The sequence below is a fragment of the Hemiscyllium ocellatum genome, chromosome 29 (assembly GCF_020745735.1).
Source record: "Hemiscyllium ocellatum isolate sHemOce1 chromosome 29, sHemOce1.pat.X.cur, whole genome shotgun sequence".
Classification (NCBI taxonomy): Eukaryota; Metazoa; Chordata; class Chondrichthyes; order Orectolobiformes; family Hemiscylliidae; genus Hemiscyllium; species Hemiscyllium ocellatum.
The window spans coordinates 45,096,345-45,120,356 of record NC_083429.1 but is presented as its reverse complement, the minus strand read 5'-3'; the positions used below and the strand labels follow the sequence as shown (position 1 = coordinate 45,120,356).

The following is a 24,012-nucleotide window of genomic DNA, read 5'->3' as shown; positions in this document are numbered from 1 at the left end:
GCATTCTAACTTCATGTTCTTCTCTCTTTACGACTTGTCCTTGAGGTCTCAACTTTTGACGGCCATCAACAGCCCACACCCCAGGTCAAAAACACACAAACTGTTGGCGCTTCAACAAGTATAGGAAATTATTAAATTGGAAATGGCTCAGAAAAGAGTTACCAGGATGTTGCCGGGACTGGAGGGTCTGAGTTATAGGGAGAGGCTGGGAATATTATCCATTGGAATGTAGGATGTTGAAGCTTATAGAGGTTTATAAAATCATGAGAGGGCATAGATAAGGTGAATTGCTGGTGTCTTATCCATAGGGCGAGTGATTTCAAGACTAAGGGGCATATTTTTAAGATGAGAGGAGAAAAGACATGAGGGGCAACTTTTCTACACAGAGTGCTTCATGAATATCCAGAGGAAGTGGTGGATGTGGGTACACTTACAATGTTTAAAAGGCATTGGATAAATATATGAACAAGAAATGTTTGAAGGAATATGGACTGAGTGCAGGCAGGTGGGACTGGTTTAGTTTGAGATTATGGTCGGCATTGACTGGTTGGATCAAAGGGTTGCCCAGCAGTACGACACGAAGTAACCATGGCATTGAAACATGTAATGTTGAAAAGGCAAGAATTATTAAATGGTGAGAAGTCAGAAAAAAAACTTATAGTTGAAAAGGAAGACTCTATGTTCTGTGTTTAATGTTAAAATAATAATTATTACTCTCTGGTTGTCATTTATTTCCCTCTTTTCAACCTTCCTCCCTCATCTCCATATAAAGTCATATAAAATCCTTTGACAAATTGCCTGCAGACTACCACAATTATAAATTCATGCTGATTACAATTCATCTCTTGAATGGGATACAGTTGTTTCAATTGTATATGATGAACTATTGAGTAAAAAATGAGGTCTGCAGATCACAGCTGAAAATGTGTTGCTGGTCAAAGCACAGCAGGCCAGGCAGCATCTCAGGAATAGGGAATTCGACGTTTCGAGCATAAGCCCTTCATCCTGATGAAGGGCTTATGCTCGAAACGTCGAATTCCCTATTCCTGAGATGCTGCCTGGCCTGCTGTGCTTTGACCAGCAACACATTTTCAGCTATGATGAACTATTGAACAATTTGTTTTGAGGTCAAAGGGAGAGGAGTGTGTTAACTCCAAGAGGAATCTCTGTTTGTCAGTTTTTCCAGATCTATGGAAGTGAATGTGCAAGTCATCCGGCTTCAACCATACCTGCAACGATTGGGTTTTACCAGATATTATTACAAGTTCAGTGTTATTAAGGAAGTAAGCAAAACTCATTGTGTCTTATTTAACAAAGACTAGCAAAGCCTGTGGCACTTCCAGTGAGCGTGTGACAGCAAAAAGGCCAAAGTCATAATGATGTAGAAGAAGACCATTCAGCCACCTGACGAGATGCTGGCTCCCTTTAAAGTCCCATTTTCCAGTTTACTCACTCCACCCTCCACCGCAGTGTCCTACAAACGTAGTTACCTCAGCAGCCTGTCTAATTTCCTTTCAAATACTGACCATGTCTGCTTCCAGCATCTGTGGTACTTGTGGGTAGAAGAATGTTGCCACAATCCTCTTCCTTTGATTGGGCTTAAGGTACTATTTTGTTTGCGGTGGGCAGAGAATCAGTTGAGTCTTCATGAGAAGGGGTCCCTGACTTTAAAAAGATATAATTCATTGCACGATAGGAATGAGGTATAGGTGCCATGAGTAAGATAGGAGAAAGTGAGGTCTGCAGATGCTGGAGATCAGAGCTGAAAATGTGTTGCTGGAAAAGCGCAGCAGGTCAGGCAGCATCCAAGGAACTGGAAATTCGACGATTCAGGCATAAGCCTTCATCCTGATGAAGGGCTTATGCCCGAAACATCGAATATCCTGTACCTTGGATGCTGCCTGACCTGCTGCGCTTTTTCAGCAACACATTTTCAGCCATGAGTAAGATAGACATTGTTATTATGACTATGAGGTGGGGATGAGGGAATTCTTGTGGTGCAGTGTTAGTGTTCCTATCGCTGGACAAGGAAGTCCAGGTTCAAGCCCCTGAATGACAATATCAGACAATATCAAGTACAGTGCTTATCTTTCTTTTACCCTTTCAGAACCATTACCATATACAATACCACTGTCATGGGCAGCCAGTTCCAAGTTATTACCTCTCTGTGTAAAAAAAATGGTCTCCCTCACATTCTCACTCTGCAAAAACTTAAATCTGTCTCCTGTAAGTCTCAGACCAGCAGCTAATCAGAACAGCCTTACTTTCAATCTTAGCTGACTTGGTACTGTGTGTGAAGTTGTCACATGCTGCACTGGAAGGAAGGTTCTTGGTGTCAGCTGAGGAAATTCTGGCATAGGATAAAAACGCAGTGCAACAAAGTCTCGGTTGTATAGTGCACCACAGGTCAGTGTTATTGGACGTTACTTTATTTTTGCATCAAGACCATTTTGGACGAAACTGACTTTTGGGGACTTCCCATGCAATGATCAATTCGGAAAACCTGATTACTTTGTTGACCCAAAGTTCAGCTGAACTACCCCAAATGGAGCTGGGCCAAGGTTGTTACAGACCAGACCAGGCCCCCTCAATATATTTTACAAAGGTAGCCTAGACCATAACTTTTTCATATTGTAAAGGTAGATGGGAAGTGCCATGTCCCAGAGTCAAACAACTCAACATTAAGAAAAACACAAATTTATTTAAACACTAAACAAATGAAAGAGGAATTCAGAATAACCTAACTATTGGAAAACTTAAGCAAATAACAGATACAGGACCTATTAACAATTAACTGTTCCAATATAGTACCATGAGAAAGTGCAGATGCTGGAGATCAGAACTGAAAATGTGTTGCTTGAAAAGCACAGCAGGTCAGGCAGCATCCAAGGAGCAGGAGAATCGATGTTTCGGGCATGAGCCCTTCTTCAGGGCTCTCCTCATCCCTGAAGAAGGGCTCATGCCCGAAACGTTGATTCTCCTGCTCCTTGGATGCTGTCTGACCTGCTGCGCTTTTCCAGCAACACATTTCCAATATAGTACCAACCAACTCCCATTCCTAGATATGATGGTACAGAGAACACCTAACGGAGAATTCACCACAAAGGTAAACAGGAAAGCCACACACACAGACCAAGTCCTGAACTACGAAAGCAACCACCCCAACACACACAAAAGAAGTTGCATCAAGACACTATTCAAAAGGGACACAACACACTGCAGTACACCAGAACTGCAAAAAGAGGAAGAAGAACACTTACACAATGTATTCGCCAAAAACGGATACCCGCGCAATTTCATCAACAGATGCCTAAGGGAAAGACAACGGAACGAGGACATGCCGCAACCCAAAGGACTAGCCACACTACCATACATCAAGAGCATTTCCGAACTGACAGCCAGACTACTGCGACCACTAGGACTCATAACAGCACACAAACCAACAGCCACTCTCAGACAACAACTCACCAGAATGAAGGACCCGATACCCAGCATGAGCAAAACCAATGTAGTGTACAAAATCCCATGCAAGGACTGCACAAAACACTACATAGGACAAACAGGAAGACAGCTAATGATCTGCATCCATGAACACCAACTAGCCACGAAACGACACGACCACCCACACACACAGATGACAAGCAACATGAATTCAACTGGGACAACACTATTATTATAGGACAAGCCAAACAGAGAACAGCCAGGGAATTCCTAGAGGCATGGCACTCATCCACAGATTCAATCAATAAGCACATCGACCTGGACCCAATATATTGGCCACTGCAGCGGACAGCTGGAACTGACAACCGGAACTGGCAGATTCAAATCACTACAAATGCCGGAGGAAAGATCACAGAAGTGCTTTACAGAGGTTCCCAAGCACTGAGGATGTCACCTAGACAGGGGACGAAACGTCTGCAACACAAATTCCCAGCTCGGCGAACAGAACCACAACAACGAGCACCCGAGCTACAAATCTTCTCACAGACTTTGAGCTAAAAAGGTATCAGGCCAATATGGGTATTTCTTATGTACATATTATAAATAATGCCAATATTTGACCCACTGTGACAGAGTTTGGGTCTTGGTGAGAAGACTTCTCCACGCTCAGTTCTTCATGCAGATACCCTGAATCACTGCACCACCAGGTGCTGTCCCCGAGATAGCAGCCGGGGGAAATGATCATCTTCCATTTGCTTCTAGGACGAAACTTTGCAAACAGATCTGGAAAGTGATGCAATGGTTTCTTCGAGGCTTGTCCAAGTTGATCAATGGTGCAGGCCGTTGCCAGGAATACACAATGAGGCGCAGTCGGCGTTTATCAACTTGTTGGTAAGTGGTCTTTGGGCTGCCCGTTTCCCAGTGCAAAAATGGTGTTGATGATTGTATATTACAGACTGACATGCTGTAGTGCTGGTTGCTGAGGGAATTTGAGGTATTAAAGTCTCACTGGGGAGAGGTTACAGTGGAATGCCATCCCCCCCACCCCACTAGAGAATGCCAAGAGCCTGGAAATCAGATAAAAGCAATAATTATATGCAAACGTATGAGCTAAGAGCAGGAGTAGACCACTCAGCCCGTTGAACTCGTCTTGTCACCTAATAATGCATAAGAAAAAGACCAGTGCACAAGCGTGTGTTAGGCACAAAATCTCCTTAAGAGAAGAAGGATATTCTTGCATTTGAGTGATGCACTTCATATTTGGCAGACTGCTTCCTGGGCTGGCCAGACTGGTGTAGGAGGAGAAATCAAATCTCTGCGGTTAGGATTACATTTGCTGGACTTCAGAAGAATGAGGGGGATCCTCATAAAAACCTGTAAAATTCTAACAGGACTAAACAGGATAGATGCAGATTGGATGTTCCCAATGACTGGGGAGTCCAAAACCAGGGGTCACAGTTTACTTAAACTGGATAAACCATTCATGAGGAATAATCTCTTTGTTCAGAGAGTGGTGAGCATGTGGAATTTGATTAGATTAGATTCCCTACAGTGCGAAAACAGGCCCTTCGGCCCAACAAGTTCACACCGACCCTCCAAAGATTAACCCACCCAGACCCATTTCCCTCTGGCTAATGCACCTAACACAATGGGCAATTTAGCATGGCCAATTCACCTGACCTGCACATCTTTGGACTATGAGAGGAAACCGGAGCACCCGGAGAAAACCCATGCAGACACAGAAAGTGATTGAAGCCACAATCTTGTCTGATCTCAGAAAAGAGTTGGATATTGGATCTGGGACTCAAAGGATTTGGGGAGAAAGCGGGAGCAGGATGATCAGATAATATCATAATGAATGGCGGAGTAGATTTGAAGGGCCAAATGGCCTACTCCTGCCCCTATTTTCTACATTTCTCAATGTGTATTGTAAATATGGCCTGTAAATGTAAGTGTTGGAGAACACTTCAGAATGCGTGCACTGTACTGAAAGAAACTGCATTGATAAAATGCCAAATTCTAACTGTTACGTATTTCAAAAAAATGAATGAGCAAAATATATTGTTTGAAAGAAAAATCCTTCAAAGACTGACAATATCAGTTCCCATTTTCTACCTCAGGTTTTAAACATGAAGCAAAAATACCCGCTTTTTAGCCACATCCTGTACAGAGTAATTTATTCCAGGAATTCTTGTAACAAAAGCAGTGACGATTATTCAAGCTCATCTGTGGACTCTTAGTCTGAGACAATTATGTAATTGATAAACTGGAAGTTTCCGGTAGTGGACATAGAAGGCCCATGTTTAATCTATCCTAATGTGCATTTTCCACAGGAATTCAAATAAAGATTGAGTCAAACGTCAAGTCTGACTTTCAAGCACATCTTCACAATAACAGGAACCAACTGTCATTGTAATAAGATTTTTAGTGAGCAGTACTTTCCTGTTTATGAAGCTCTGTATTGAACCTTCTGGTAATGTGATCTCACTGAAAGTAACACACTGTGTGCTCTGTAACTCCCGAGGGCGGTATTACATGGATAAGTGAAATCACCCCATTATTTCACTAACACCAGGGATCTGCCAATCCACCTCATTCTGTGCTGAAGAGAAGCTGTTCCCGCTCTTTAGTTTCATTAGGAACATTATTTTTACTCCACTGGCTCAATCGATATTCTAAAATGACAAGTGAATACTTTAAAAAAAATGATGTGACATAGTAATAGCATGACAAAGCATGTGTCTTCACTGGGACTATTGCTCTATCCATTACGCTGCTGTTGCTGGTAAATGTAATTGTAGATTTACCAAAACTAAAGCAGAGGGAAGCATTCAATCGTTGATCTTTTGCTACATGAAGTTTTATTTCAATATGAAACCGGAGATGATTTCCTGTGTGCTGGCACATAGAGTGATGTAGAACAGCTTCACATCCATCATTCTTAATGTTGGGAGGTTCTCTCTAACAGACCATGCTTGTGGAGTACAGGGAATCGTGTGTTTATGGGATGGGCTGATGTGGACTAGGTTAGATTAGATTCCCTACAGTGTGGAAACAGGCCATTTGACCCAACAAGCCCTCCGAAGAATAACCCACCTAGACCCATTTCTCTCTAACTAGTGCACCTAACACTATGGGGCAATTTAACATGGCCAGTTCACCTGACCGGCACATCTAGGATGTGGTGGAATACTAAGCACTGTGAGATTATAACTACAGTAAAGCGAACTTCATGCACTTTCCCACATGGGTAACTGATCATAAAATAGTCACCAGCTCACTCTCCTCAGGGATACGATCGTCTGTGTGCAGGACAGGGAAGTGGACACCTGCATCATCAGCCTGGACCAGGAGAAAGCCGTTGACAGGATATCGCATATATACATGAGGGATGTTCTCTCTAAAAGGGGCTCTGGGGAGGGAATCTGCAATTGGATCAGACTACTCTACGCCAACATTGTCAGTGCAGTCTCAATCAATGGGTGGGAATCAGATAGCTTCCCAGTCAGACCTGGAGTCAGGCAGGGCTGCCCTCTCTCTCCTGCCTTGTTTGTGTGCCGCATAGAGCCATTTGCCAAGTCCAACAGGAAGGATGCGAGCCTGAGGGGGTGACTATTCCTGGCAGCGGGGACCTGCAGGTTAAGGCCTCCCTGTACATGGATGACATCTCCGTTTTCTGCTTGGATCTGCTGTCCGTGTGCAGACTCATGTGCATATGTGACCAGTTCGAACGGGCCTCAGGGACAAAGGTAAACCAAGGCAAGAGCGAGGGCATGTTCTTCGGGAACTGGGCCGACCAATCCTCGATCCCCTTCACCGTCAGGACCGACCACCTGAAGGTGCTGGCCATTTGGTTTGGTGGGCTGGAGCAGATGGGAGGAAAGGTCGCTCTCCATCGTGGGAAAAAGTCTGGTCATCAGGTGTGAGGTTCTGTCAGTATTGTTATGTGTGGCACAGGTCTGGCCTATTCCCAGAACCTGTGCCGCCACAGTCACCTGGGCCATCTTCCACTTCATGTGGAGATCAAAGATGGACCGGGTCCGAAGAGACTCGATGTATAAAGATCTGGGCAATGGGGGAGAAATACCCAATGCCACCCTCACCCTGATGGCCACCGTTGTGTGTTGCTGCATTAAGCTGTGCGTGGATTCCCAGTACGCAAACACCAAGTGTCACTACGTACTGAAGTTCTACCTGTACCCGGTGTTGCGAAGGATGGGCCTGGCCTTGCTGCCATGGAACGCTCCAAGTAGTTGGACCATTCCGTATCTCCTGTCCTTCACGGAGAAGTTTATGAAGAAAAACACCTTTGACCACAAGTCCATCAGGAAGTGGTCAGCACGTAATGTCCTTGAGACCCTTCGGGAAAAGGAGAGGGTGGATCATGTCGAGCAGCTCCCTGGGCAGACCGTCAAAGTCTTTTGGCAGAATGCCTCATTGACAGAACTTTCCAACAAGCACCAGGACATGGCTTGGCCGGTGGTGAGAAGGGCTGTGCCGGTGAGATCCTTTATACATGCCCGGACTCTCTGCCCCACCATATGCTGCCCTCGAAGCGGCTGTGGGAGGACGAGACTGTCACACACCTCCTTCTGGAATGTGCCTATGCAAAGGAAGTCTGGAGAGGAATGCAGTGGTGTTTGTCGAGGTTCGTTCCGAGCAGCTCTGTGACGCGGGACTCCGTGCTCTATGGTCTGTTCCCCGGGACACACACCGAGACGAACATCAATTGTGCCTGGAGGATCATCAACTCGGTGAAAGACACTCTTTGGTCTGTCTGAAAGCTGTTGACCTTCCAGCTGAAGAAGTTGACCCTGACTGAGTGTTGCAGACTGGCACATTCCAAGGTCCAGGACTACATGCTGAGGGACACACTGAGGATTGGGGCAGCTGCTGCCAAGGCGCGGTGGGGAAAGACTACCGTGTAACGTATGCTTGCCAAAGAAGAACAGGGGGCCCACCCAGTAATCGGGCTCTGCTGACGCCTCAGCAGAATATCTGGATAGTCAATGTACAGATTTGTACATGCATATGATTAATTCCGATCTCTGTATGCAAAGAAATGGAATGTATACGTATGTACGGCATCACCAATTGTATAGATATCAAAATAATTTTTGGAATAAAGTATATTTTTGAAATTAAAAAAAAGTCACCAGCTCCTCGGCTCTCTATAATTCTACAGGCAAGTTCCAAACATCTGAAAATAATTCAATGAGCATCTGGGCTTGTTCATTTCAGTCTCCCATTATAATTCATCAACTCCATCCCACCTTACAGTTTTTTTTTGGAGGGGTGGGATGGGTTGCAAAGGAAATGAAGGCAAGGGGGCAGGGGAACATGGGTGTGGGTCAACTTGTTGTCAAAGTTTATTACGAACCCATAGAAGCTACTTAAAGAAAGCAGACTGGGATTTTTCAGCCAAACTCCAGGTTTCTCCAGAGAGTAAGGGACTTAAAGGCAGTTCCTGGTAGAGCTGGAGTTGAGGGAAGCAGGGAAGGGGTGAAGGGACCTTTACAGCTGTAGAGGGTGAGGCACACTCTTCAGGTGAAGTCAAAAGCTTGTGATTTTAAATAAATACATCGGCATCTCCACTGATTCACATTCCCAAATGGATTACGCGTCCACACAACGCCCTTCCATGCAGAACCCTGGAAGCACTTAAAAGGCTGGATGAAAGACTGAAATATTATTTAAATATAGATTCTTAACTTGGAGACGAGCAAAACAAAATGGTGCTTCTGAAGTGCTAGCAGCAACGAAAGCCTACTCCCAGCCTGTCATCGGTTTTCACCCTTCAGACAGAACATGACATCCACTACTTCATGGATTGGGTGACACCATTAGTCAGGCCTTGCCAACAATTTTTCCACATTGTCCATTTAGCACAGAGACAGGAAGCCAATGTTCCCAAATGCCTCTTAAAAACAATGACTCCTGATGGGTAACTAATCACATTTAATGTACTGAACACTGCAGGTATACTCTTTGAAACTCTGACGCCATTAACACAAATGTTAATATGTCATGAGGTCTGTCAATCAGGAATGAAGATGGTGTACTGATAATTGTTGATGGCAGTGCCAAAAAAAATTAAATCAAACAATTTAGGTCTCATTATTCAGTTCAGCCATAAACAATGACTGACTGACATGTCAGTGTTATAACAGATGAAGGTTTATTTAAGTAAAAATCATGCCTCAGTTAATTCTTCCACAATACATCACTTGACTGTCAAGTTTGAGTTCCTTTTTTTTCCAAATGGCAACCTCGGGTCTCATTTCCCCAGTGTCTGGCTAGAACGTCGGTGAGAATTCTGTTCCCAGGCCTCTCGTTCGCTGTACTACTCGTGATCTTTCTGTCACTATGTTTGAGCGGAGAACATTTGTTGACATTGCTGATTGGAATAAATTCCCATTTCTCAAGGAGAGCATCAGAGTTAATGTTTCGGGTCGAGTGACCCTTCCTCAGAGAATCCTTCCTGAGGAAGGATCTCTCCATCTGAAATATTAACTCTGATTCTCTCCACAGATCTTGCTGAGCTTTACCTGATTTATAGCATCTGCAGTTCTTTCAGTTTCCATTTCTCAAGATAGTGTTGAAATCAAAATTCACCATTGTCTCCTGTTCTAAGTCTTCTCCCATTATCTGTCGGATTTCTCCTAGTTCTAGTACCTTCGAAACCTGTGACTTCTGTCATAGAGATGTACAGCATGGAAGCAGACCCTTCGGTCCACCCCATCCATGCCGACCAGAAATCCCAACCCAATCTAGTCCCATCTGCCAGCACCTGACCCATATCCCTCCAAACCATTCCTATTCATATACCCATCCAGATGCCTTTTAAATGCCTTGCAATTGTACTAGTGTCCACCATTTCCTCTGGCAACTCATTCCATACAGGTGCCACCCTCTGCATGCAAAGGTTGCCCCTTAGGTCTCTTCTATACCTTTCCCCTCTCACTCTTAATCTATGCCCTCTAGTTCTGGACTCCCCGACGCCAGGGAAGAGACTCCTCGAAGGATAAGGGCAGCTGATGCATGGGTCCACCATCACCTGCAAGTTCATCTCTTAAACCACTCAACCTCCTGTCTGGAACTACACTGCTGTTCCTCCACTGTCGCTGGGTCGTATTTTGGAATTCGGTCTATAACGAGTGCCCCCATACCTCAAAGACTGCAGCAGATCGAGAAGGCACCTCACCACTACCTTATGCAGGGGTGTTAGGGATGGGTAATAAAAATTGGCCTAGCCAGAGACACCCATATGATGAGAAGGAATTAAGACAATCTGTGGGCCAATATGCAACCCTTGAAATCCCCACAACGTTAGGGAATGTCATTCTTCAGTGGGAGACCAGAGAAAAGTCACACCACCACCCCCATTCCCTTCTTTTTAAAACATCAATTGGCAGTGCTACAGTGACCTTCACAAGACTGATATCAATGAGAGATTTGATACTGAGCCACATTAAGATATAGGACAGTCTGGTCAACCAGAATGTTTTTAAGGAATATATGAAAGGGAGAGACGGAGAATGAGGGAGAGGGAACACGCGAAAGTGGTGGTGAGGGAGAGAGAGAGGTAGACAGGGGCAACGGAACAAGGAAGAGTCAGGAAGAGGCAAACAGCTTTAGAGAGACAATTCCACAACCTGCCAACCAGGTAACGGAGGGCATGACAATCAATGGTGGGTCAATAGAAATCAGAGAGAGACAAGGGGAAGTGAATGCACAATTTAGAAAGGATAACTTTTAATAGGATCCTGGATACTCTGATGCTCTCATGGCTCAGTTTGTACAGTGTAACTAGGAGGTACAAGGTCCAAACCTACAGCAGAATTGGAGGTCTTATAATTGACCTCAGTATCCCTGAATCCTCTGATACAATAACCTGATTGGAATTGTTTTCATTTATAGATACCTCATGGTCCATAGCTTCATATCCCTTCTGAAACTGAAAATAAAATAAGGGAGATGGTGTCAATGAAAGTGGCATAGAATGCATCACACCACCCCAGATCTGAAGAATTGTGAATTGATTTGGTTTGGCAAGAAAAACAAGTTATTTTAAGGACTAATAGTTACTTTCCTTAAAAATAAAACTAATATAAATAAGTCATAGCCAGAAGGGACAGAATTCTCTCCTGTATGGAGACTGGCCCAAATACACCCACCCATTTATCCTCTGCAACACAGAAGCTGAGCAGAAACTGGCAATAGAACAACCAAAGTAGAGATATTATTACACAGTGTGTGCAGTTGAATCATAACAATTTGTCTCTAACACAGCTTTGTTTTTAACAATGACACTCTTCCTTTGCATATGTCCCACAGAACAATGCTGCCTTAACCGGAATTTGTTTTGTTCCATTTTCTGCCCAATTTTCCCAGAAAAGGAAAAGCACTATTTTCAAATTTGGACAAGAGACTCTTTTTCAGATGCATCCCTGAGGTTTTTCACTTCATGTGGGGAAGCTGCTGTATTTGAATTCCTTCAAGAACCCCGAGATTTACCGCGACATGTTAATTTGTATGAAGTCTCAATGTTTGCTTTCTCCACAAATAGCAAGGCTAGGAAAATGTCAATGTTGGATTGAAGTGTTACCGACTGAAGTGTTCTCGAGTTTGGAAAACTGTATCAGCTAATACTTAACAGTTAAACAGAAACTAAGATCCACTCTTCAAATAAATCTTGCTGCAGAGGAAGTGATTGTTCAGTACTTTCCTGTTTACTGCTTTTCAACCATATACATGTAGATATTCTTGAGAAATCAGACAAGTCAAAGGAGCTTGGCATCAGCATGGACTATCAATTGTCTCAGTGAGATGTTCTCAATGCACTGACATGACTAAATCCCAAAGGGATTTGGAAAAAAAAGAATACTTTGTTATCTCTTGTCTCAAAATGTTATCACACTTCAAAAATCACACTTTTTTTCATAGGTCATTTTGTGCTTAAGGCAAGAGACAGGCTTTAACTAGCCTTGGAAGTTCATCTTTTAAAATAAGTTGTCGTCACCCAGACCATGTGTCTATCCCCACTGTCCTTTGTAGGAAAATCTGAAAAATACTTTTGTTTTTAAGGTGAGGGATTGATAAGTGTTGAAGTACGAAAGGACTTGGGTGCTCTTATTTATGAGTTGGTGAAAGCTAAAACGCAGATGCAGCAAGCAATTCTGGAGGCAAATAGTTTGGTGACCTTTGCTGCCAAAGGATTTGACTACACAAGTAAAGATATCTTGCTACAATCTCACCGAGATTATTTGGTCTCCTTATCTAATGAAGTGTGTGTGTGTGTGTGTGTGTGTGTGTGTGTGTGTGTGTGTGTGTGTGTGTGTGTGTGTGTGTGTGTGTGTGTGTAAGTGTGCAAGCGCATATGTGAGAATGAGAATGTAAGTGTATCTGTGTGCACGTGTGAGAGAGTGTGTGAATTAGTTTGTGTGTGAGAAAGTGTGCATGAGCGAGCATGTGAATACATATAAGTGAGAGTGAGAAAGTGCGAGAGTGTGTATGTGTATGTGCGTGTGAGAGAGGCTGCATGAATTTGTGCAGGTATTTTTGAGAGAGAAAGTGTGCATGAGTGTGTGTGAATGCATATATGGAAGAGTGAGAATTTGCATGAGTGTGAGAGTGAGAGTGTGTAGGAGTGTGCATGTGCGTGTGAGAATGTGTGTGTAAGTGAGGGTGTGTGTGTGTGAGAGTCTGAGAAAGTGAGGGTGTGTTTGTGATATTGGGTTAATGAGGAGACTAGGCCTATATTGTCTCAAGGTTAGAAAGTGAGAGGTGATCTCACTAACACATCAACATTCTGAAAGTGGTTAACAATGGAGGATCTAAAACCCAGGGATGAAAGTCTCAGAGTAACAGGCTGACCATTTAGGATTGAGGTGAGTGGGATTTTTTCACTGAGAGGGTGGTGAATCTTTGGAATTCTCTACTCCAGAGGAATGGGGAGATTCAGTCAAGGGTATGTTGAAGTCAGAGACTGACAGATTTCTAGATTGACAAGACATTGAGAGATTATGGGGACAGTGTGGGAAAATGCTGTTGAGGTAAATGATGATCCATGATCTCGCAGAATGGTACAGCAGGCTTCAGGGGCTCATTCTCCTTGTCAAACCCCTCCATGGTCTAACTCCACCTTATCTCTGCAATATCTCCCAGCCTTCAGACATTTCCTACAATCTCTTGGCTTCCCACCTCTCTCATCCCTTACCCTTCGCCCCCACCAGTGGCCACAGAGCCCTTGGTTCTTGTTCCAGTCACTCCCCTTCTAAAATCTCTCTCCCTCCCTTCTTAAAATCTTCTTTGCAAGCACACTTTTGATCGCATATGTCAACCTCTACCTCTGTGGTTGATAAGGCTCCACTCCCGTATTGAATCTAAATTGTTTTGTTCCCCTTCACGCTGATCTTCTGGGAAATCTTCAAAGGTGAGGTGTAAGCATAAGTCATCGTTAATTATAGAACATCATTTAGTGTGGTTTATTTCTTGGGATAAATCCAATAAGCTTACCTTCTTGTACACACCTTGGACTACAAGCAAATGTCAATAAAGACAAGAGTTCTATTTTCACAGTAGCCTACAATTCTCATCCAATCATTGTCTGCTTCCTGCTATAGATATTTATCTTCCAATTCAAACAACAGTCAATACAGCCAGCATTATAGACCGACCGCTGCACTTCAAAGTGCAATCTTCAACATCAATATTGATATAAACAGGAAGACTTAAGTGGATAATTATGATTGCAGGAAGCAACACCTTAATGACTGGTTGGATACAAACCCATTAGTGAGGAGAAGTTTCAACAATTTACAGGGCCTCAGACCAGTGAAGTAGTATGCTCAACCACCTGATGAAGGAGCAGCGCTCCGAAAGCTAGTGCTTCCAATTAAACCTGTTGGACTATAACCTGGTGTTGTGTGATTTTTAACTATAGAAATACAATAGTGAAATTTGACTCAAAATGTTAAGGGCGTTGAAAATAATCAGCATTTCCATATTTCCCATTATCTTTAGCTTTGGCCCCTTGTATAATGTAACTGGGGACACCAGATCTCCAAATTAACTAGCAAAAAAAAACAGTAAATTGAAAGGACCTGACCTTCTGTTTAAAACTCAGTTTAGAACCCACATCTGGGTGGAAAGGAATGGAATCTTTCTTGATACCCTGTTTTTCAGAAAGTTCCAAAGTTCTTCTGTTGATCTGTGTTAATCCCTGACCCTGCCACCCTGGTTAAAATATCATGGGATATAAGCACACAGCTGGTGCGAGAAACTTCATATAAACTAGTGTCTAATGTCCCAGGTTAAGAAACCTTCCTGATCACTTGTCCTTTGAAAGTTCTGAATTGTCCTGAGATTCTACCTCTAAACATGGGACCTATCCTCTTAACATTCTATTCTGCACATATTGGAAGATCATACATACACCTCATGTGAGATGATACCGTTCAGAGACATTTCAAAATTAGATGGCCCATTTCTTTCACCTGAAGTGTCACTCTTATCTGACCAAGATGAGGTGTATCAATCCCAGGAAATAAAAGCACATTTTTAAAAAATCCTGTTTTTACAAACAGAAGGAAATGTTGATTAATTTCTCTCTGCGTGACATTTAAAAAATATTCACCTGACCCTGAAGAACACTCGGAATTATTATTAACCCACTCCCAGGGGTCCCTGCAACTTGTAACACACTCTCCAGCAATATTAACGCATTGCAATGGTCCTCTGTAAATATTAACTCATTCCTGGGGCCTCCTGTAAATATTAACATACTTACAAGCAGCCCCTACAAATATTAACATATTCCTGGTGAATCCCTCTAAAATAATAACATGCTGATGTCCCTGCAAATATTAATGTACTCCCCGGAGAAAGCAGAAAGCTTTGGCTATTTCCTGTGCTAATTTGCAAAAGGCTGTGCAAACTCCACAAAAGTAAAACCTTGTTATCATTGTGAATAACGTTGCATTTGTATACAGGAAGAGAGATAGTTAGGATGCTGGGGTAAGGAGATGGTAGCTTTACAGTAATGTCATGGCACCAGCAATCCAGAGGCCTAGCCTAGTGCTCGGGGAATGGGGCTTAAATCGAGATTTGAAAAGCTAGTCTTGGAAATAGTGACCACAACACTATGAGCAATTTTCATAAAGACCCGTCTAATTCACTAATGCTGTTTAAGGGAAGGAGTCGACCTTCTTTTCGAAGTCTGGCCAACACATAACTCCAAAAGCACAGCAATGTGTTGACTCTGATATGGCCGAACAAGCCATTTAGTTCAGAGGAAACAGGGGATGGAAAAAAATCGCTGGCCTTGCCAGAGACACTTACATTTCACACAAGAGTAATTTTATAAATATTAGCATTGTGTCAGAAATTGCTATTGCAAATCAATTATTACACTGTGAGAATGCTTTCAGAAATGAAAAGCAAAATTGCATGCCACAGGCAAATTGCTTTTCCACTTAAAAGGATGTGTGGATTTGCATCTGTGAAAGCTGAAACACTTTTCCTTTGAAGGAAGCAATGACCTCATATGTTTCCTGCTGCTGTTTGTTACTACTAATTCCTGTCAAAGCATTCCAACTTTGCCTCATTTCTCTCTCACCCATTCACCCCCTCCCAATATTATGTCACTCCCATTACAAATCACCTTATACCAAGGGGTGACCTCATCCAACAATTAAGGTGTGTTCAACTACCACAGCAAACCAGAGCAAGAGAGAACGGGTATCAAACAGACACAACAAAGGATTGTCTACTTACATTGCAGTAGAAAAACCTATCCCTTTTAATAAACCAATGACTTAAGGACTGGGTGGGATGCCAAGAATCAAGCAAACATTTGTAATCAGGATCACATGGATTAGCGCAGGTCAACAGAAGAATTTTAAAACTTTCTGAGAAACAGGTTATCAAGAAAGATTCCAATCCTTTCCACCCAGATGTGGGGTTTAAACAGAGTTTAAACAGTAGTTCAGATCGCTTCAATTTACTGCATCATCTTTAATGCTTGCTGATGTTCTTAATTATTTCTGAACATTCACTAACTGCAAACAGGGTATTCAGGGAATTAATTTAAAATATACAAGCTCATATAAGCAAGCTGTACCAAGGAAGCTTTGTATCTAAGATGGCGCTGTGCGTGGTGACCTAGAAACCTTTCACTGTATTCATTGAGTATATGTGGGAATAAAGCAAATTCAATTCAATTCATGATGTGGGGGATGCCAGTGTTGGATTGTGGTGGACAAAGTTAAAAATCACACTACACCCAGGTTGAACACACAACACCATGTGTTTTGAAAGAAGTTCTGGGATTTACATATTAATGAATATTACAAATGAAGACTTAACAGCAATCCAGCTTTGTTCACTATATTGCATCAGTTGTATGACACTATGATCTTTTGCAATAAATTCTGTGCCCTATGGTCCTGCCCAACTAGCTCCTTGATGAAGAAGCAGCGCTCCAAAAGCTTGTACTTCCAAATAAACCTGCTAGACGATAACCTGGTGTTGTATGATTTTTACCTCAATTAAATTCAAGCGCTACTACACCATTTTTTGCGACAAGTTGAAAGTTGGACTGTTTTGGGAAGTTGTACTTCTTTATAGAAATGAGTTAGGGTGACTCAAGGGCAATCCCTTGATCTAGAGTTAAGCACATTGTTGAACTAGGAATTGAAGAGTGTGGTGCTGGAAAAGAATAGCAGGTCAGGCAGCATCCAAGCAGCAGGAGAGTCGACGTTTCGAGCATAAGCTCTTCATCAGGAACAAGCTAATGCTCGAAATGTCGACTCTCCTGCTCCTCGGATGCTGCCTGACCTGCTGTGCTTTACCAGCACCACACTCTTCAACTCTGATCCCCAACAACTGCAGTCCTCACTTTCTCCTAAATTACTGAAGTAACCTCGGATAAAGATCAATACATGATGTTTTACATATCCTTGCTATTTCTGAAGCAAAGCTTCTATTGAAAGTAGCTGTAACTCTTCCGAAATAGAGTTTTGTAGCTAGTCTTCCTGTTGGTCTTTCTTAAAAAAGGTTACGGCCCATCCCTTCTGCTTCAAGTTGTGATTATTGTTTATCAGATTCAGAAAGAAGGCAATTTTAATTGCGATTCAAGAGACAAATGATAGGATTTGCACTGACTGACGGCAGCCAACTGGAAGGAGTTGAAACATCAGGAGCAGATGCTCATGTAGTAAATCCCAAACCAGGCACTGATGTTGCACCAAGCTTGAATACAGCTTTTTAGTATCACACCTAAACAGATTCAAATGGCAACTGTACTAATGGGAAGAGGGCCTTTACTCTGATTTTTTTTCTGTGTTTGTTACACTACAACTTCCCCCAGAGATGGAAGGCTTGTCATATGAGGAGAGATTGAGTAACTTGGGCTGAAACTCACTAGAGTTTAGAAGAATGATAGATCTAATTAAGGATTATAAAATGTTAAAGGGGATTGATAAAGTACACACAGAGAGAATGTTTCCCCTCGTAAGGCAATCTAGAACGACAGGTTATAGTTTCAGGCTAAGGGTGGCAGATTTCAAGTTCAGATGAGGAGCAATTGCTTCTCTCATAGAGATGGGAATCTGTGAAATTCACTACCCTCGATGCTGGGGTGCTGAATATAGTTAAGGTGCTTGTGTGTTCTCCCCGTATCTGCGTGGGTTTTCTCTGGGTGCTCTGGTTTCCATCCACAGTCCAAAGATGTCCAAATTGCCCCGTACCGTGTGGGGTGGATGGACTAACTGTGGTAAATACAGGGATAGGGTGGAATGCTCTTTAGAGGGTCGGTGCCAACTGAATGGGCCAAATGACCTCCATCTGCGGTGTCAGGATTCTATGATTCTAGAGGAGATAGACATTTTATTAATTAGTAATGAGTTGAAGGGTTATGGGGAGCGGGAAGGAGAGTGCCATTTGAAGCAGAGATGTGATCAGCCACGATTGAATCAGATGCAGATCAGGCTCCAGGGAGTGCTAGGCCCCTGCTCCTAGTTCTACTGTTACATGAAAAATTAGTTGCTTGAGCTTGGAATCCTTCAGCTCTCAACACCAGAAAGATAATTCCCTTCAGCCAACCAAGTCTCTAATGAATCAAAGTCTCCGCACCTTGTCGTACAGTAATTAGATATCAGGAGTACCAATTACACAGCATTAGCAGCATATTGCAATAGGGAATACTTCAGAAGCACATCATAGTCTCTTGTTTGCTTTGCAAGGTAGCAAATATTATAAACACTGTCTAAAATAAGCTTATTTACAGGATAATCACACAAAAACACAAAGATAAAGGCATGGAACAAATACTTGGAAAACAATGAAGATGAATCAGTCATAAGGGATTATTTTACCTACTAAATATTTTTACAAAAGGTAAAGTAACACCTCTGCGTAAGTTAACTGTATGACAAACCTTACACCACACTCCAATGGAAAGTAGCAATTCCAAACAAAATTAACTAATTCTTTCTAACTGATTTTTAGATATACAGAATACTTCCCTGCTTGCTCACAAACAGCAACACATCAACGCTAGAACTTCTAAAGCCTCACTGAGTTTGTCAAAACCCAATCCTACTTTAAACAATTTACAACAACCACATTATTGGACAAGAATCGCTGCTGCTTTTTATCCAAAAGAAAGCAAAGGGGGTGATATATGGATTATGCAAACTAGCCACAGGAATTGACACACATGAACTGAAACAATCATGACGTCTGTATATGTTGGAAAATTTTCTTTCAAGCTGGTTCCCAGGGCAACTACAACAACAGACTTCACAATATGATAACAGTACAGGGTTGCTCCAAGACTTTGGCCCTGGTTGTTTGTTCAACTCCCTTTGCACACTGACTCAGTTTTAAAGAGGCTGCTACCAATTCAAAACCTCGACTATAATATAAAATACATTTCTTTTGTAAGCTTGCTTCATCATTACAGCTCAAACTCAGTTCACAAAACACACTGAATGATTTGATGGCTCCATTCTCTGACCCTGGCTTACCCTTTCTTCATTGGCGTGAAATGCCATCTATGTAGGTGCTACATAAATTCAGTTTGGTTTCCATTGGCATCTGTAACTGAACCTAGACACGAGAACAGTGTACGAGTAAGCAACTTTTCATTTTAACATCGTTGCTTGGCAAGACCTTGCATTGGTGTCTTAGAGTCATAGAGATGTACAGCACGGAAAAAGACCCTTCGGTCCAACTCGTCCATGCCAACCAGATATCCCAATCCAATCTAGTCCCACCTGCCAGCACTTGGTGAATATCCCTCCAAACCCATTCCATTCATATACCCATCCAGATGCCTTTTAAATGTTGCAATTGTATCAGCCTCCACCACTTCCTCTGGCAGCTCATTCCATACACGTACCATCCTCTGCGTGAAAAAAGTTGTTCCTTAGGTCTCTTATACCTTTCTCCTCTCACCCTAAACCTCAGCCCTCTAGTTCTAGATTCCCCCACCCCAAGGAAAAGACTTTGTCTATTTATCCTACCCACGCCGCTCATGATTTTATGTACCTCTGTAAGGTCACCCCTCAGCCTCCGATGCTCCAGGGAAAACAGCCCTAGCGCCTATTCAACCTCTTCTATAGCTCAAATCCTCCAACCCTGGCAACATTCTTGTAAATCTTTTCTGAACTCTTGCAAGTTTCACAACATCTTTCCGATAGGAAGCAGACCAGAATTGCATGCAATATTCCAAAAGTGGCCTAACCAATGTCCTATATAACCACAACATGACTTCCCAGCCCCTGTACTCAATACTCTGACCAATTAAGGAAAGCATACCAAACGCCTTCTTCACTATCCTATCTACCTGCGACTCCACTTTCAAGGAATAATGAACCTGCACTCCAAGGTCTCTTTGTTCAGCAACTTTACCATTAAGTGTATAAGTCCTGCTAAGATTTGCTTTCCCCCAATGCAGCACCTCGCATTTATCTGAATTAAACTCCATCTGCCACTTCTCAGCCCATTGACCCATCTGATCAAGATCTCATTATAGTCTTCTGGAAAGGCACAGCATGACAGACTAGATGGACACAATCAGACAGTTCTACCACCAATTCTCACTGCAAGTTTGAGGCAGGCAGTGAATGAAGTATATTAAAAATTTAGCTAATTTGCTGCTGCGCACCACATGCCTTTGTTACTGCAAGACTTGCCTAATCCTAGTTGGTCTCCCACTTCTGTCAACTTAAGATCTTCTAGAACTCTGCTTCTCTTGTTTTAACCCACATCTAGTCCCATGTTCCTCAGGCCAAGGGCAATTTGGATGTGCACTAAATATCTACATCCCTTCAAAGAGTGAAGGAAGAAAAAAAATAGTCTCAGTGCTTGTTCGGTAAGGCTAGGAAAGGTTATTGGCAAAGTGCTGGCAAATGGGATTAGATTAGTTTAGGATATCTGGTCAGCATGGACAAGTTGGACCGAAGGGTCTGTTTCCATGCTGTACATCTCTATGACTTGAAGTGACCTTATTAAGACATCCAAGATTCTTAAGGGGCTTGACAGGCTAGAGGTGGAGAGGTTGCTTCCCTCTGTGAGAGAGTCTAGACCCTAGGGCACAATCTCAGGGGGTCACATATTTAAGATGGAGATGAGGACGAATTCCTTCTCTCAGAGCCGAGTGAATCTATGGAATTCTTCTGCAGCGGGCTGTCGAGGCTATTAAATTATTCCTGAGGTGGACAAAAATTTACTCAAAAAGAGAATCAAGGGATAAATCAGTAAAGGTGGAGTTGAGGATTATCTCAATGAATAGCAGAGCAGACTCACTAGATCGAATGGCCTTCTTCTGCTTCTATGTATTGTGGTCTTAATAATGTCCGCAACAAGGTGATGCTGTCAGACTGCAAATAATAACTTGGGTTCCCATGCCAACGCTTCCATTTTGCACTTTAACATGAGAAGAAACTGGATGGTCTCGGCCTGGTTCAGAGTAGGAGGGCTGCTGTGGGATTGTTTAGCTATCACAGCTGAATAATTATGAACCCACAGTTCAGCAAGAACTGACGCTGTAGGAAACTCTCACACACTTTCGAAGTTGGCGAGTGATCAATTCAATTTGGCCATCATTTATCAGTCGGATAATCGAATCTGGGTTGTGTAGCAACTGGAACAGTCAAGTGAGGCGTCTAAACGGACAGTACACTCTGAAAGCCATTTGCTTAATCTCAGAAGTGGGACCACAGGAGGACAATGGTGAACCTACTTTCCCAGGCCTACGGTTATAGAAACTAGCAACGTGCTGGTGAGCTCCTGCAGTGCTGTTATAGGTCTAACAGTGTGAAGCTTCTGAAATTCCATCTACAGGTGGAAGTGTGTAGCGATAGGAGGGACGGTGATAGAGGATGCTTAAGTCTTAGCAACTGTGCATATGCATTTGAATGCACGGAGTCCCATATTCTGGAACTGCATCTGCAACTCATGTAGGCCTGGATATATTTTATAAAGTATTCCTCTGATTGATTCTTGATGTTATTAGACACTACAGATGGTAAGTAAGGTCACATACTGTCACTTGCACTTCTGACTTGTAGAAATTTACAGTCAATTCTTTTTTAACATAACCCACCATCTGGGGTTAAATTTTGCACAAATGAATAACCATAATGGCAACCTGAATAAAAATGCAAGAGTTCAGCTCTCCTGAATCAGAGAGTGCTGGAGGCACTCACCAGCCTAGGCAGAAATCAGGGGACACACCAAAACAAAACTGCAGATGCTGGATTCCAAGGTAGCCAAGGCTGGAAGAACACAGCAATCCAAGCAGCATCAGGAGATGCAGAAATCAATGTTTCGGGTATAACCCTTCTTCAGGAATCTTAAGGTTCTCCCTGAAACATTGACTTCTCCACCTCCTGATGCTGCCTGGCTTGCAGAATCTGGGGAGAGAGCAGTTAATAGTTTGGGTACAAATGCTTTGTTGAGAAGTAAATAGTTAGAGGTCGTATTTGTGGAGAGAACTGTGTTTGGTTTCTTTCATGAAGAGAATTCAGAACCTTGGGTGCAACTTTACTTGCTGAAAATGTACTGCTGGTTAAAGCACAGCAGGTCAGGCAGCAACCAAGGAACAGGAGATTCGACGTTTCGGGGAAGAGCCCTTGAAGGGCTCTGGCCTGAAACGTCGAATTTCCTGTTCCTTGGATGCTGCCTGACCTGCTGTGCTTTAACCAGCAACACATTTTCAGCTCTGATCTCCAGCATCTGCAGACCTCACTTTTTACTGCAACTTTACTTGGTTGGAAGATGGAAACACTAACCACCTCTTTAGCCAGGAGAAGGATGAGACTGTACCCCGGAAAGCGAAGTAAGACAATGCAAAGGAGCAGGCGCTACATCTCCTGCATTCACATGAGGAGAGTGCACTGATGGGAATCAAGTGGATCTCATTGACTACGAGACTCTTGATTGGGGTTATTAACCCTGGCCAATGAGGGAGCCCTGGCTGACAGATATAAACAGGGGATTCACTGGCCACCCGGGTGCTTTCCTATATTCCTGGTGGTGGAAACTGAATAAAGATTCGTGCACCTTGTGTCTCACACTGTGTCTCACAACTACACACATACACCATGGGTGCTGGGGAAAATAAGCACTACCGCAGTTAGGCGGTAGTGTGGGGGTTAATTTAGAAAAAGGAAAAAAAAATAAACAGGGGATTCCTATGGGTGCTGGGGAAAAAATAAGCACTACTGCAGTTAGGCGGTAGTGTGGGGGTAAATAAAAAAAACAAAGAAAAAAAGGAAAAAACATAAACAGGGGATTCAGAGTCTCCTGACTTGAGGGACAGACTCTGATTTGGGAGTCACATGTAAATAAAGGGTGACTTGTTGACGGGATAGTGGCCTTTGGGAGTTATTTCAGAGGGCAAATGGGAGGAGTCATGGGAAATAGTTCATGTGGGGAGGGGGCTGGCGAGAAGATAAAATGGGCTTTATGGTGGGAATCAAGATATGATTACAGTTATAAAAAATATATTCCTTTATGGGATGTGACCATCACTGGCAAGGCCAGCATCCCCAGTTACCCTTGAACTGAGTGGCTTTCCAGGCCATTTCCGAGCCCATTTCAGAGTTAACCACATTGCAGTGGGCCTGGAGACTCATGTACAAACATATATAAAAAAAAACATAGGCCACTCAGCCCTTCAGCTTGCTCTGCCACTTGATAAGATCATGGTTGATCTGACTTTAACCACAACTCTACAGTCTTACGTTTCCCCAATAACCTTTCATCCCCCTGTTAACAAGAATCTATCTACTTCTACCCGAAAAACAAAATTAAAGGTTCCATGTCCACTGTCTTTTGTGGAAAGGAATTCCAAAGACTCATAACCCTCAGAGAAAAAAAAGTTTCCTCATTGCTGTTTTAAACAGACAACCCCTTTTTTGTTAAAACTCTGACCTCTAGTTCCCGATTCTCCTACAAAAAGAAACGTCATTTCCACCTCCATCCGGTCAGAACCTCTCAGGATTTTCAATTAAGTTACCGCTGACTCTTCTAAATCCCAGAGGATACAGGCCCAGCCCT

The 24,012-nt window shown here is 42.9% G+C and overlaps 1 protein-coding gene across 2 annotated transcripts in view; it reads right to left on the bottom strand.

The window, feature by feature from the left end:
• The window catches only part of pcsk7 (proprotein convertase subtilisin/kexin type 7), a 223,522-nt gene that overhangs the window by 76,079 nt on the left and 123,431 nt on the right, over nucleotides 1–24,012 (bottom strand). The gene's annotated exons all lie outside the window — the stretch shown is intronic.